At 34.1% G+C, this 16,549-nt stretch overlaps 1 long non-coding RNA gene across 2 annotated transcripts in view; it reads right to left on the reverse strand.

Moving 5' to 3' along the window:
* Positions 1–16,549, reverse strand: part of LOC123551943 (uncharacterized) — a 45,162-nt gene that overhangs the window by 16,015 nt on the left and 12,598 nt on the right. For both annotated transcript variants that reach the window (XR_008370635.1, XR_008370634.1), the window contains exon 2: positions 10,757–10,910. This is a non-coding gene — a long non-coding RNA (uncharacterized LOC123551943). The remainder of the gene's footprint in view (positions 1–10,756; positions 10,911–16,549) is intronic.

The raw sequence follows: 16,549 nt of genomic DNA on the forward strand, positions 1-16,549 counted from the left end.
TGTCCTTAGTGATCCTAGTTTATGACGATGACAAAGTTCTACATTTATAGGTTAAAGGGAATATAAATTATCATATAAAACAATATAAATTAGGACAATTTATGCTTACATTCCGGGCTGTACCTTAGTGATTTCTGGAACAATTCTGTTCACTTAGTGAACTTTACTCAAAACATCTTTCTACTTTTCCAATTACAAATACTTTTGATTTTGTTCCATTTCATTAAAGTTTTGCCCCTAGATTTACATATTCAAGGAAAACTGACATCATTCTTGCATTCATTCAACTCATTTACCTGGCCACTTTAACATTACACATTATATCAAACTTTTAGATCAACCGTATTTTACAAAATTATTCCTTATAACAGGGACATAGCAAATGATTTCCCTAGATGCCAATTAATTCAGTAAATTTCATTCATTAAGAACATTTTTGATAACAATGCCAAAGTTAAAATGTATATTTCAGTTAAATGCAAGGAAACACCACTTTATTATACTGTTTGAAGACCTTTTTGAAGTTTACCCAAAAATATTCTGATACAGCATTTTATACTTAGGCAATCTTTATTTTTTCTGGACCTTGTACCTGGTAACCTTGTCAGTACTAAAGAACCATGTTTGACATATATGCACACACGTTAACCACAATTTATTCACTTGCAACAGGACTGTCTTTCATACCTTAAATTTACTTTAAATCACCAGCCACTGAGTATAGTACAAAATACTATGAAATAGCAACCAACACTTCACTCCCTTGTCAAACAATGCTAGGATAACAAACGAAGTACCATTTGTTTTTATTATTTACCAATCAAAATTAATTCTGATGTTATAATTCCTGCTGCGAGAGATGTAAAATTTGCAATTTTGAATTAAATTCAAGTGTCATTACTTTGAAAGCTTTTCATTTTCAGATTATTTTCATATATAATATAACATCCACCTACACATTCAGATGTGATTGAGATCAAAAAAACAAAAAACTTTACTTAAATAAATAAAGACAACCAGTAACAATTGGAATTTTGACTAGGCAAAGGGCAATTTCTTGGAGATTACTGGCTTAACTTCGTGATAGTGACCTTTCCTCTGATTATATTGGCAATTGCAAACTATTCTGTAGCTGTGTTTCGGAGATCAAGAACAAATACTCTGTTAATCGAGAAGACATCATTTAATTTAGGTTTTAGAAGTTGACTAATGCAGGGGGCAATGACCTCTGGTGATAGTTATGAAAATTTGTAACCATAGATTATATAGAAACAGTGTAGTCAAGAAACTAAGGAAAGTTAAAAACTCAAGCAGTCGTCAGTCATTATTTACAATTTTGACTGTAAAGGACAGTACTTGTGGAGAAAATGTCCAAAAAGGCTATTTACAAATTTTCGCTAGATTGTTACAGAGATACATTTTAATATATATTTGGTGGTTTAAATAAATGTAAAAAAGATCCTTGGTTCTGGGACTAGAATTTTAGTATTCAAAAAATAATGGTTTTTTTAAATATTATTTTTGAAAACCATTAGATTGCAGTGCTTAAAGCTTCAAGTTTTAAATTGCTTAGAAAGGATTATATTAAAAACAGCCAAAAACTCATACTGGATGAATGTTTGAATTAGTTATGTGGTAGCCTTTTAGTGAATTGCTTCTTTATAATTTCACCATATTTCATGTGATAAAACCAGTCTTATAGTTCAATTATTTTTGTAATTAAATGTTGCTAAATATTAAAAGACTAAATGACTAGGTCTAGAAGATTCAATAGCTAGATGGAAAAGCTAGGCTGCTGAAACAACCTTACAATTTTGAGCCTTTAGCTAGCTTAATGGAGAAATTTACATCCCGGTGGTAGCACCACAGTAGTGCATAATTAGATTTATTGTGGGGTTAGTATAAAAGGAGAGGTGTTGCTGAATTAATATTCTGCTAATAAGACCTTAGGATATTGGAATTTATTGGCTATAGGCTTTAAGAAGAAAGAATGTAAAATGCTACTAGGTGAAACTGGGCTGACTGGTTGTTGAACATTCTTCTTGGTAGCAGGCTTTGGCTAGCTTGATGGGATGAAACAATAAAACCCGGCAGCACATATGAGAGGCTAGTTTGATTTATTTTGACCCTATGGCAGAAGGGGTTAGCTAGCAAGAGAAAGGTGGATGGGATTGTTAGAAGGAAGAAGATTTATATACCCTGTGTAGCATCATGGGGGGATAGTTAGAGTTAGGTGGATTGGGATATTAGAAAAGAATTTTACATAGTTGCATCATGGGGGGACAACATGGGATTGCATTGTTTGGGATTGTTGTGTTAGTTATTAGAAGGAAGTTATATACCATGTAGCATCATGGGGGGGACACATGGTGTTAGCTGGTAGTGATAGGTGGATGTGATAGAAGATATATACCCCTTGTAGCATCATTGGGGGACATCATGGGATAGCTAGTTTGGGGATTGGATGTGTTAGTTAGAAGATATTTACCCTAGTAGCATCATGAGGGGACACCATGGGATAGCTAGTTTGGGATAGTATGTGATGTTGAAGGAAGATATATACCCTAGTAGCATATGGCGGGGACACCCATGGTTGTAGTTAGAGATGGATAGAGTGATAGAAGGAAGATTGGAAAAAGCATAGCGTAGGATAAAGAGAACTGATCTAATCTTTCGTCTATATATATGGAGCTTTTTAAAAACTTCATCAAGAAAATCATATGCCTGAAATAAATTCATACAGATTGTGAAGAAATATTCCAAGAAAGATGGTAAATGAAAGTAAAAATACTTACTGTAACCTGCTTAAGCAGGAGCTTAGGGCGCATTTGAGAGGTATGGAACATTCATTACCTCTCAAAAACAATGCTTCAAAGGATTTTTTCTTGACATTTTTTTAAAATTTTTTTTTGAACATATTCATTTTAATGACTAAAATGGTGTGCAGTATTAAACTGCTCACTGACCTGAATGTTTGCAGAGATTCTAACTCTGCCTAAAATGGTTATTCTAAAACAATAATATCCGCTTAAGACTTACTTATAATAATGTTAAAACGAAATTCAATCCACCAATTGAATTATAAAACCTTTAGTTATTTTTTTTCACCACATACAGCTTCATTAAACTCTGTGTAAGTTTATTTGTAACATTTCTATGTTGAATAAAGAGATATACTAGTTAGAAAATATTTCCAAAAAGAATATGAATCAGACCTGAAATACTGCCTATTTGACCTTTCACCACTTAAACTTGACCCTACAATATACTATATTGACTGGACATGACTGAATGTTGCATGAGGAAAAGAGTTATGCTAAGTTTTATAGGTCTTCTTCTGTGTTAAAGATATGGAGTGTACATGAAAACCTGACCTTTGATCTCACAGTATGGCCTTGACACTGAACCAACATGACTGAAAGTCATCTTATTTGGTAAAACTTATGCTAGTTTCTTTAAAATCTTTTAAACAGGTATAAGATGAAGATTATGCCTTTGATCTCATCATACAACCTTGACATTGAACTGACATGACTTAAAGTGGCCTCATTAAGATAAACAAGAGCTGTCTCCATAGGATGAAACATGCCCCCGATGGCACTTTGAATGAATAGTTATGGCCGATGTTAGAATTTAGGACCTTTGACCTATGGACCTGGGTCTTGCGCCTGACACGTCGTCTTACTGTGGTACACATTCATGCCCAATAATTTTAAAATCCATGCATGAATGACAAGATATGGACCGGACACGCCCATCAATGCACTATCATGAAATATGACCTTTAACGTCTAAGTGTGACCTTGACCTTTGAGCTACGGACCTGGGTCTTGCGCATGACACGTCGTCTTACTGTGGTACACATTCATGCCAAGTTATTTGAAAATCCATCCATGGATGACAAAGATATGGACCGAACACGAATGCACTATCATGAAAAATGACCTTTAACGTCTGTGACCTTGACCTTTGAGCTACGGACCTGGGTCTCACGCGCGACACCTCGTCTTATTGTGGTACACATTCATGCCAAGTTATTTGAAAATCCATCCATGGATGACAAAGATATGGACCGGACACGAATGCACTATCATGAAAAATGACCTTTAACGTCTACATGTGACCTTGACCTTTGAGCTATGGACCTGGGTCTTGCATGCGACACGTCGTCTTACTGTGGTATACATTCATGCAAAGTTATTTTAAAATCCATCCATCGATGACAAAGATATGGACCGGACACGAAATTGCGGACAGACTGACAGACCGACAGACGGTTCAAAAACTATATGCCTCCCTTCGGGGGCATAGAAATATGTACTAAGTCAATGCTAGAATTTTATTAAAACATTTCATTTTCAGCACAAAGTAGTGAACTGATGGTATTTATTTCATTGTACAAACGAAACCACATTTATCAATAAATATTGCCAAAAGTATATTTCAAAATACTGAAATTCTGTCAAAAATTTATTCCACATGTATGTAGCATAAGGCTACTTTTCACTGAATTTGTAAAAACCTGTATTTGTATATATATATATTACGTCGACATTTTAGGAAAATGAAGACCTGAATGTTTTATTTTTTTCTTTTAGCTACAATTTTGCTAATAGCATTATATGCTTCAAAATGATCTTCTTACAGATTTGAATACAAACACTTTTTCTTCCTGACTGCAAAGACAGAAATGCTCTATCAAAACTTTCCTTCAATTGTTGTTGACTGAATCAGTTTATAAAATATATGCTTGAAATTTCAGAAATCAAAACTTAAAGAAAGGTATCTTTTTACCATTTGTTTCTTAAAGTAGTTCCCAAGATAAAGATTTCATGACCTGACCTACAAGTTTAAAATCATGCAATGTCTGTGAAAGATATAACATTGAAAAATAAACTTGATTTTAAAGTTCCTAAATTGAGCATTAACAAAAAAGTATATATCATCATTTCCCCATATTGCCCCTATATGCGTAACACTTAAAAATCGTAAAATATATACTACTGCTTTGAGTTTCTGAATAAATAAAAATGTATAGGGTGGATAGGTCAGAAATTGAATAAATACATGATACATTTGTATGTGGCAAACAGGGCTGGTAGTCTAATGAGAAACAGACTATACCTTAATGCTGAATACACAAGTTCAATATTAGTGAGTAGCCACTATTACCTAGTCCTACCATATTCCAAACAGCTAAGTTTTACAAATTTGTTTGACAAATATGCTGTATTCTGACATTAACCCTAGCAAGCAATTAGAGTGAGCTACAAAGTATTTTCACAAGATGACCAACACTATAGGAATTTTGACTAAACATGGGAGAAAAGTAACCTTTTTTGATTTGTGGGACAAAATCAGCTGACCTGTAAGTAAACAACATTCCCTATAAATGAATGCCAAGTGTCTTTTAATGCAGATATATGAACCAGCAGCCAGTCACCCTGTTTCCCTTATCAAAGACTTTTTCAGTATTTTTGAAAGATGACCTATACCCTTACCTTTTGAAATTTTAATGGCATTTTTTGTCGAAATAGTTAACCACCTAAAACTAAAAACACCAATATACACGTTACTTTACAATATACACATGTTACTTTACAATTTCTCCATCTAAAAGATCACAAAATTAATGCTTCAAAAATAAACGACATTGTCCTTAAATGCAATATTTAAACATGAACCAGTAGCAGTATTTCCCCCATTTCGAATAATCACAAACAAATGTTATGTAACCAAGCTTTCAAAAACCTGATCTTTTATATTATATACTTATTCTTTACAGAATCTAGTCCCTTTTAGATAATAGTTTGTAACAAATATTTTGCCAAAAATAAATAAATCTGCCCTTAAATATTTATTATGATTTATTCATAAACCTTTACCCAGTACCTCTTTGCCATTTTGTCTTGGGTAAGTATTGACCAGAAACTGTTTCATTTTTTTTTATTACCCTGTGACCCGACTCCAGTACCCATTAATACAAACTTTAAGTTTGCTTATACACACAAAGTTTGGTTACAAGATTTTGTTTTACTAACTGTTACAGTGACCTTGACCTTGAGCACAAAAGCCCCAAATGCATCCCAAGCTAGATCATGCTATATTATATGCAATTCCAACTGGTCAGAATAGGCAAATAATCTTACTGACCAGAAGTTTTTTCCAGTTTCTAGTAACAGTGACCTTGGCCCTGGTGGCCCTAACTGTAATTCAACATATTCGATCCCTAAAGCCTTAAATACTATATTATAAAGCTAGGTCCCTATAATACTTTATACTAAATGCTATACATTCCTCTTTGTGACAATATGTCAATACAAACAAAAGTTTACTAGGAAAGCAACACAGACCTGGACCAAATGACCTCAACTAGCTACACACCAGGTTTGGGGACACTATGTCAGTCTGGACATAAATTATTAACCAGCAGCCTCAATTGGTGCTGTTAGCCCCAATCTATAACCAAATCATAAAAGGAAACCTGTTACTGGCCAAAAACTCTTGTTATTAAAGAAAGCTAGGTCTAAATTTATATAAGTTTACTACACACACTAAGTTGGTGACAAAAGTATCAATTTGACCTACAACACAGACCGAGGCGGCTTGTCAGCCCACCTTAATTACTATGTTACTTTAAGTACCCCCATGTGGTCACCAGGATTTTCAGAATTGCAACATGGAAGTGATAATGATTCACTAAAATTCATTGCATATTAAACTTGATTTATTATATGATGAATCTGGACAAAGTGCTGTCATGTGTGACCTAATATTTGAGGAACAGACCTGACTCTCAACATATTTCATTATTAACAGTTTTTAAGTTTCAGTATTGTTACCGAGACACAATATAAGTACTAAAAATTAAATGAATGTGTATAATACATGTGCCCTTGTCTGTGACCTTGAGATTTGATTACTGACCAGACTATCCTACACAACATAACATCATGCTGAACATTTCATTTGAATTACTTATATACTAAAGTAGACTTATGAAAATGATTGAAATTTAATGGTACATTACACTCAATTTGACTTGAAACTTTAGTGCATGCAGGGTATGTGCAGGGATGCTGAACAATGCTGGAGAACAGTGCAAGGGAAGGATGCAAAGGAAGGATGAACATAAAGTCCCATATCAAAATTGTAGTATAAAGTACCTTAGAAGATTCTAGAACCTTCAAAATGATAATGTTACCAGCAGATGTATGTTATGCTAAAAGTCTGCCCTCCACATTTTACCAAGTTGCATTAATTTTGAAATTTCTAGAAAATGATTGCTAAATTTGTCTGCCCAAAATATGTTAGAAAGTTAACCAATTTGGAAAATATCATTATTAAGATGGAAAGATATTAAAATACCAAAATGACTGCTTTTTAGAGAAAACTGGTTGAGAGCCTGGTGATCCGTTCCAAATTAAGACAATGGCTTTTGGAAAGACTAACCGGTTCAATGGTTTTCCTAACTAACCTTTTAGAGGATACTGGTTCAAATATATTGTTATTTGTAAACCAACTTGACCATTGGGAGGATACTGGTTCAGACCTGACCTGGTTTTCCAAGGATACCATAAACCATGTTGACTATTGAGAGGATACTGGTTCAGACCAGACATTGGTTTTCCTATTAACCTTTTAGAGGATTCCAGTTCAAAAATATTCCAAACCATGTTGACTATTGAATGGATACTGGTGCAGACCAGTCATTGGTTTTCCCAATTAACCTTTTAGAGGATACCAGTTCAAGTATAAACCATGTTGACACGTTTACTATTGAGAGGATACTGGTTCAGACCTGGCATTGGTTTTCCTATTAACCTTTTAGAGATACCAGTTCAAATATATTGTAAACCATGTTGACTAATGAGAGCATATTGGTTCAGATCTCACATTGGTTTTCCCAATTAACCTTTTAGAGGATGATAGCTGGCTCTAATCTATTGAAATCCAAGTTGACTATGAGAGGATACTGGTTCAGACCTGACATGGTTTTCCCAATTAACCAGTTCAAATATATTGTAATCCACGTTGACTATTGAGAGGATACCGATTCAGACCTGGTTTTCCCAATTGACCTTTTAGAGGAGACACTGGTTCAGTTTCATTTTAAACCAAGTTGATTATTGAGAGATAACTGGTTCAGACCTGACATTTTCTAATTAACCTGTTACAGGATACTAACTGGATCAGTTTTATTGTAAACCAAATTGTAACAATATATTGAGAGCATACTAGTTCAGACCAGACATTGATTTTCCCAATTAACCTTTAAAAGGATACTGGATCAGTTTTATTGTAAACCAAATTGACTACTGGGAGATTACTTGTTCAGACCTGACAGTGTTTTCCCAATTAACATTTTAGAGGATACTAGTTCAGATCTAATGTAAACCAAGAAAATGTCTATTGAGAGGCTGTTGGTTCACAACATTGACATGTTTTTCCCAAATTAATGTTTTAGAGGATACTGGTTCAGATCAATTGCAAATCAAGACAAGAGCACCGCCTTGCGGGTGCTGACGCTCATCTGATTTTTTTTGTATAATAGAAATATTGTCCTACCCATGATTTTCTAAGTCTAAAAAGGGCCATCATTCTTGCAAAAAGCAGGATAGAGTTATGTTTCTTGATGTACAGTGTCCACTTATGATTGTGAAAAACTGTTGCAAGTTTTAAAGCAATAGCTTTGATAGTTTATGAGAAAAGTTGCCTTAAACATAATACTCAACCAAAGTTGCCTTAAACATAATACTCAACCAAGAAAATGATTTTCTAAGTCCAAAAGGGGCAATAATTATTGCAAAAAGCAGGATGGAGTTATGTTGCTTGCTGTACAGGGTCAGCTTATGATGGTGAACAAGTGTTGCAAGTTTCAAAGCAATAGCTTTGATAGTTTAAGAGAAAAAGTTGACCTAAACATAAAACTTAACCAAGAAATCTGATATTTTCTAAGTCCAAAAGGGGCCATAAATCTTGCAAAAAGCAGGATGGAGTTATGTTTCTTGCTGTACAGGGTCAGCTTATGATGGTGAACAAGTGTTGCAAGTTATAAAGCAATAGCTTTGATAGTTTAGGATAAAAGCTGACCTAAACATAAAACTTAACCAAGAAAACTGATTTTCTAAGTCCAAAAGGGGCAATAATTCTTGCAAAAAGCAAGATGGAGTTATGTTTCTTGATGTACAGGGTCTGCTTATGATGGTGAACAAGTATTCCAAGTTTCAAAGCAATAGCTTTGATAGTTTAGGAGAAAAGTTGACCTAAACATAAAACTTAACCAAGAAATCTGATATTTTCTAAGTACAAAAGGGGCCATAAATCTTGCAAAAAGCAAGATGGAGTTATGTTTCTTGCTATACTGGGTCAGCTTATGATGGTGAACAAGTCTTCCAAGTTTCAAAGCAATAGCTTTGATAGTTTAGGAGAAAAGCTGACCTAAGCATAAAAATTAACCAGGCAACGCCGACGCCGACGCCCGCTCAAGTGATGACAATAACTCATCATTTTTTTTCAAAAAATCAGATGAGCTAACAATGACTTTTGACTGAGTATTGGTTTTAGAGTTACAACATAATTTTTATTCAATGAATTTATTTAGTGAATTAATTTTAGAGTATAGGCCTACTGGTTCATTTCTCTGGCAAATCAAGATGTTGCATTTTATTTTTCAGATAACTGATGAAGTCCTGACACAAACAAACAAAAGTACTCAACTTCAACAAATTTCATCATATAATCAGGATATACATGTGTTATGCAAAATAAATAAGTTATGGCCCTTTTCACGGTTCACCACATTCAAATATATTGTCATTGATAGCAAACAAAGCTGTTTCATTTTTTTTTTTTTTGACAAGCCTAAACACTTAATAACAGTACTACTTACAAATGTTTATGTATTATTATATTTATCACAGCTTTGAACATCAGATTCAAAATAGTTAACAGTATTAATAAATCCACTGATTTTATTACCTCCCTTTATGGTTCTATCTGTATGAAAGATATGCTTTTCTTACTACGCAATTATGTATTATTTTCTATTTTGACAGCCATTTGTTTTTAACCTATAATTAAAAGCCTGATGGACCAAATTATTTGTTTTGGAGTCATACTCTAGGGTAAAGTGATGAATAATGGGAAGTAATTCAAAAAGTAAGCAATGTTAGATTTTCATGAACCCTCAACATCTTATTATTTATAAAGCATGTACTCAAATTCTATCATTATAATCAATTAGGATCTAAAGTGCAGCTTATGTGCTTAAAGCCCTGCTCCGCAGCTTTTCAAATTCTTTTGTGTGTATGCAACCCATGATTACAATAGGTAACAATTAACGGCCACGTGCCACACTTTAGCACGCAAAACCAGAGGTATTTCATATAAAATTTTATATAAAATAGACTATTTTGACAGGCGTCACTGTTCATGCTTTTCAGTGACAATTCAAGGTTAAAAGGTAGGATGGGAGCAGGGCTTTAAATATTTTTCTTCCGAAAAAGCTTTTGTTGATAAATTGTTTCTTATACTAGCATCTCTGTCTTGTCTTAGCTGAGAAAATCAGAAATTAGGCTTAATTTCTATCCATTTAACTGTTTCGCTGAAGAAATTTCTATCCATTTAACTGTTTAGCTGAAGAAAATTTAGAAACCTGCAGATTTATTCTATTTTTTTTTAATCATTATTATGACAACGGTATTTATTATTCAAGTGCAAATTCCGAGAACAAATATTCATAACTATTAATTACCTTAAAGAGAATATACTTCTGAACAGAAGACACCAGCAGTAGAGGTCTAGAAGACTCAAGGCAGGGAACATACAGAAGGACTTGCACCGTCTTTGGCTCCCTCACTGTCCCTATTTCACATTTCCATGGGAATACAGAGTCTCTGGCTGCTAAGCTTGTAAATAGAAAAAAGCCAAAACAGGAAAAACTGAACTTGAAATTATTTTATGTTAAAAAAGTTACTTATTGATTAATAAGCCAAGAATTTAATACTGCAGAAGTGAGCTACATGAAAAACAAATCTGACAATCTAGCCTGACCTGGTACCGGAAGGCAAAAATTCAAAGGAAATCTGAAAGAAAGAAAATCCTGCCCATTCCTGGCAGGCCTTGGACCTGAAAGAAATAAAATCCTGCCCAATGCATGTTCTGTCCAAGTAAAACATGCATTAGAAGACCTAGGCAGGGTATGGTCCTGAAATAAAGAAGAAATCCTTGCAATCCCTGATTTCCGTCTCTCTCAACAAAGGAACAACTATCATCTAGCAACCCGCCGGCGAGAATTGAAGACCAGTTGCCCCCATTAACGCTTCCCATCTTGCGGACATATTGACACCGGGTCCTCGAAGGTTACGCAAGTAGTCTTGATCAACAGTTAAGGGATCTGCCAGGCCTTGAAATCTGAAAAAAAAATTCTGCCATCTCTGTATGTTCAGCTGTCTTAGGCAGACTTTGGACCTCAAAAAAAAAATCCTGCCTACCTCATACAGGTGGTCCTTATAAGGCAGGTCTTGACAATGAAAGAAAATCCTGCCGACTGCATGTATGGACGGGACATACAGTCAGTTGTCATTGGCAGGCTGTGGACCTGAAAGAAATAAAATCCTCACAATCCCTGATTCCCATCTCTCAAAACACAAAGGAACAACCTTCATCTAAACACTGCCGGCGCAGAATTGTAGACCAGTCACTCCCACACATTTTCATCTTGCGGATATATAGACACCGGATTATCCTCGACGGAAACGATGATAAGTCTCGATCAATAGTTAAGGGATCTGTCAGGCCTTGGCAGCTGTAACAAAAAGCAACTCTGCCAATCTTTTGAAGCAGCATCTCCTCAGCAGTCTGGAAGATTGGCAGGAAAACAAAAAAAAAAACAAAACAAAAAAGAGTGCCCTGAAGGCCTTGTATTGCTCACTTGACCCAGTTTTTACTTTAGATAACCTGGTGCCTTATTTGGCCTAGATTTCATAGAGACAAACAATTTGACCACCTCTTATGTAAAACAGGTAAATCATTAATCAAGTTTTTCAATGAATTGACCTAGTGACATAGTTTTTGACCTCAGGTACACCACTTTTGAACATGACCTAGATTCCATACAGACCAACATTCCCACAAAAATTTATGAAGATCAGGTTGGAAAAGTGACCGTTACGGTTTCTTTGCAAAGTTTTTCTATAATTTGAATAAATGACCTAGTTTTTTTTCCAAAGTGACCCAATTACAAATTTATCCTAGATTTTAAATAGAGAAACATTCCAACCAAGTCTCATGGAGATAAGGTAGAAAATGTAACATTTGGAGTGTAAATGTCATTCTATAATATGACCTTGTGACAGTTTTTAACCTAGATAACCAAGTTTTTGACCTTTACCTAGATTTAAAAGAGACAATTATTCTGACCAAGTTTTATAAAGATCATGTAGTAAATGTGTCTTTGCTATGATTTGACCAGTTGACCTAGTTTTGACCTCAGGCAACCCAGTTTAAATTTTATCCTCTTTTCTTATAAAGAAATTCATTTTGACATAGTTTCATAAAGATGAGGTAAAAAATGTGGCCTCTAGAGAGTATTTTTTATCCAAGATAATCTTTTAACAAACTTGAGATTTTATCAAGGATTCTGACAAAGTTTCATAAAGATTGAGCTAAAACTGACCTCTAAAGTATTCTCAGTCAAATTCTTTACAATGCATGACACACAGCGCATGATGACAGATGACGGACATATGGTGATCACAATAACTCACCTCTTAAAAGACGGAAAAAAGTCCTTATCCTACCCAGAATTTAATGCAATATCAAGCAAAAATTAAAATAGTTTAAACTGAAACACTAAAATTATTCAAAACTTTACACTATTAAATAAATTTTACAAAAATGAAGAGGGTCACAATAGTGCTAGATTGCTTGACCAAGTTTTACTATAGTGTAACCAAGATTTGTCTGTGATCCAACTTTGACCTCAAATGATTCAGTTTGAACATTACTCTCACTAAATAAAGTTATAGGTAGTATTAGATAATACCTGGTGAATTATAACACAGATGAACCAATTTTATAATATTTCACACCATTCAAAATGGTTTTATTCCGGTTACCTAGAACATTTGGCCTCTGCCTTGGTAAGACTTCAAGATTTACCTTGTGACCTACTTTTTAACATAAAATTGCCAAGTTTCTCATTTGACCTTAATTTATTAAATTGGGGTAGAAAATACCTCTTTACAGTGTTAACTTGGTTTTCTATGGTTTTTAACCTCATGAGTACTTTTTTACCCACAATGACCAAGCTTGTATATAAGATAGGTAAAGGTCTCCTGTGTTGTGCTAACAAGGATTTTTTTATGATCTGACCTAGTGACCTAGTTTATGACCGATGACAAAGTTCATACATTTTTAGGATAAAGGAATATAGTAACAATATAAATTATGACAATTTATGCTAATTCCAGGGCTGTAACCTTGGTGATTTCTGGAACAATTCTGTTCACTATTGAACTTTACCAAAATATCTTCTATTATCCAATTACAACTACCTTATGATTTTGTTCCATTTCATAAAGTTTTGCCCCTAGGATTAAATACTTAAGAAAACTGACATCATTTCTTGCATTCATTCAACTCATTTACCTGGCCACCTAAACATTACACATTATATCAACTTTTAGAACCACTGTATTTTACAAAATTATTCCTTATACAGACATAGCAAATGATTTTCCTAGATGCCAATTATTTCAGTGAATTTCATTCATTAAGAAAACATTTTTGATAAACAATGCCAAAGTTTAAAAAAGTATATTTCAGTTACATTGCAAGGAACACCACATTAATAATACTGTCAAGAAAGACCTTTTTGGAAGTATTACCCACAAAAATTTTGGTACAGCAATTTTCCACCTTAGCAATCTTATTTTTTTCTTGACCTTGTAACCTGGTAACCATGTCAGTACTAAAGATCCCTGTTTGAACTAAATGCACCATTAACCAAAATTTATTCACTTTCAACAGGACTGACTTTCATACCTTAAATTTACTTTAAAACACCAGCCATTGAGTATAGTACAAATACTAAGAAATAGCAACCAACACTTCACTCCCTTGTCAAACAATACTAGAAGCAACAAAAGTACCATATATATATATATATATATATATATATACCATTCAAATTAATTCTTATTGTTATAATTCTCTACTGCGAGAGATGTAAAATTTGCAATTTTGACTTAAATTCAAGGGTCATTACTCTGGAAAGCTTTTCACTTTCAGATTATATTATATATAATATAACATGACCTACACATTCAGTATGATTGAGATCAAAAAACAAAAACTTTACTAAATAAATAAAGACAACCAGTAACAATTGGAAATTTTGACTAATTCAAAGGGCAATTACTCTGGAGATACTGGTCTTAACTTAGTGATATTGACCTTTACTCTGATTTTATTGGCAATTGCAAACTATTCTGTAGCAGTGTTTCGGAGATCAAAGAACAAATACTCTGTTCATCGAGCAGACATCATTTAATTTAGTTTTAGAATTTTGACTAATTCAGGGGCAATGACTCTGGTGATACAGTTATGAAATTTGACCTAGATTATATAGAAACAGTGTAGTCGAGATCAAAGGAAAGTAAAAACTGAGCTGACGACAGTCATTATTTACAATTTGACAGTAAAGGAGAGTAACTGTGGAGAAAATGGTCCAAAAAGGCTATTTACCAAATTTTCGCTAGATTGTTACAGAGATACAAACTAATATAAATTTGGTGGTTAAAATCAATGTAAAGAATATCCCTTGGTTCTGGGACTAGAATTTTAGTAACCAAAAATAATGATTTTTCAAATATTAATTTTTGAAAACCATTATATTGCAGAGCTTAAAAGCTTCAAGTTTTTAATTGCTTAGAAAGGATTATATTAAACAGCAAAAACTCATACTGGCTGAATGGTTTTGAATTTATTTCTGTGGTAGGCCATTTAAGTGAATTGCTTCTTTATAATTCCCATATTCCCATGATGATAAACCAGTCTTCTAGTTCAAATAGTTTTGTAATTAAAAGTTGCTAAATATTTAAAGACTAAAAGACTAAGGTCAAGAAGAACAATAGCTAGATGAAAAGCTAGCTGGCTGTATACAACCATACAATTTAGCAGCTTTAGCTAGCTTAATGGATGAAATATACAACCCGGTAGCACACAGTAGAGCTAATTAGATTTAATGTGTAAGTAGTATAAAAAGAAATGTGTTTGCAGAATGTAATATACTGCCAATAAGACCTTAGGATATTGGAATATATAGGCTATAGGCTTTAAGAAGCAAAGAATGTAAAATGCTCCCTAGAAGAAACATGGGCTGACTGGCTGTATGCAACATCTTTCTTGGTAGCAGCTTTGACTAGCTTGATGGATGAAACATACAACCCGGCAGCACATGTGAGAGCTAGTTAGATATAATTTTGGCCCTAATGGCAGTAGGGGATAGCTAGCTAGAGACAGGTGGATGTGATTGTTAGAAGAAGAAATTATATACCCTAGTAGCATCATGGGGGACACCATGGGATAGCTAGTTAGAGATAGGTGGATGTGATAGTTAGAAGGAAGATATATACCCTAGTAGCATCATGGGGGGACACCATGGGATAGCTAGTTTGGGATAGATGTGATAGTTAGAAGGAAGATATATACCCTAGTAGCATCATGGGGGGACACCATGGGATAGCTAGTTTGGGATAGATGTGATAGTTAGAAGGAAGATATATACCCTAGTAGCACCATGGGGGGACACCATGGGATAGCTAGTTAGAGATGGATAGATGCCATAGTTAGAAGGAAGATATACCGTAGTAGCATCATGGGGGGACACCATGGGATAGCTATCTAAGGCTAGGTGGGTGTGATAGTTAGAAGGAAGAAATATAGACCCTTAAAGTAGCATCATGAAGCAACACCATGGGATAGCTAGTGAGAGATAGGTGGATGTGATAACGACACTGTAGCAGCATAGGAAAGGAAGCTGGATGGGAAAGCTAGCTGAATGAAGATACAAGCACAGCGAATAAGCTGTACTGATAGAAAAGCAATAGAGTAGAATAAAGAGAACTGACCTAATCTTTCAGTCTTTAAATATGGAGCTTTTTAAATACTTCATTCAATAAATCATATGCTGAACTAATTTCATACAGATTGTGAAGAAAAGTCAAGAAATATGGTAAACTTAAAGTAAACAATACTTACAGTAACCTGCTTAAGCCTGAGCTTAAGGCGCATGAGCAGTATGGCACATTTCATTACCTCTCAATACAAAGCATTCAAAGGATCTAATCTTATACATTTTTTTTTTTTGAACATATTCATTTTAAAGACTAAAATGGTGTGCTGTATGAAACTGCTCACTGACCTTAATGTAGTAAAAGATTCTAACTCTGCACTAAAATGGTTATTCTAAAATCATAATATCCGCTCAAGACTTACTTAAATCAGACTTGAAATACTGCCTATTTGACCTTTCACCACTTAA

This window comes from Mercenaria mercenaria, chromosome 4 (genome assembly GCF_021730395.1).
Source record: "Mercenaria mercenaria strain notata chromosome 4, MADL_Memer_1, whole genome shotgun sequence".
Classification (NCBI taxonomy): Eukaryota; Metazoa; Mollusca; class Bivalvia; order Venerida; family Veneridae; genus Mercenaria; species Mercenaria mercenaria.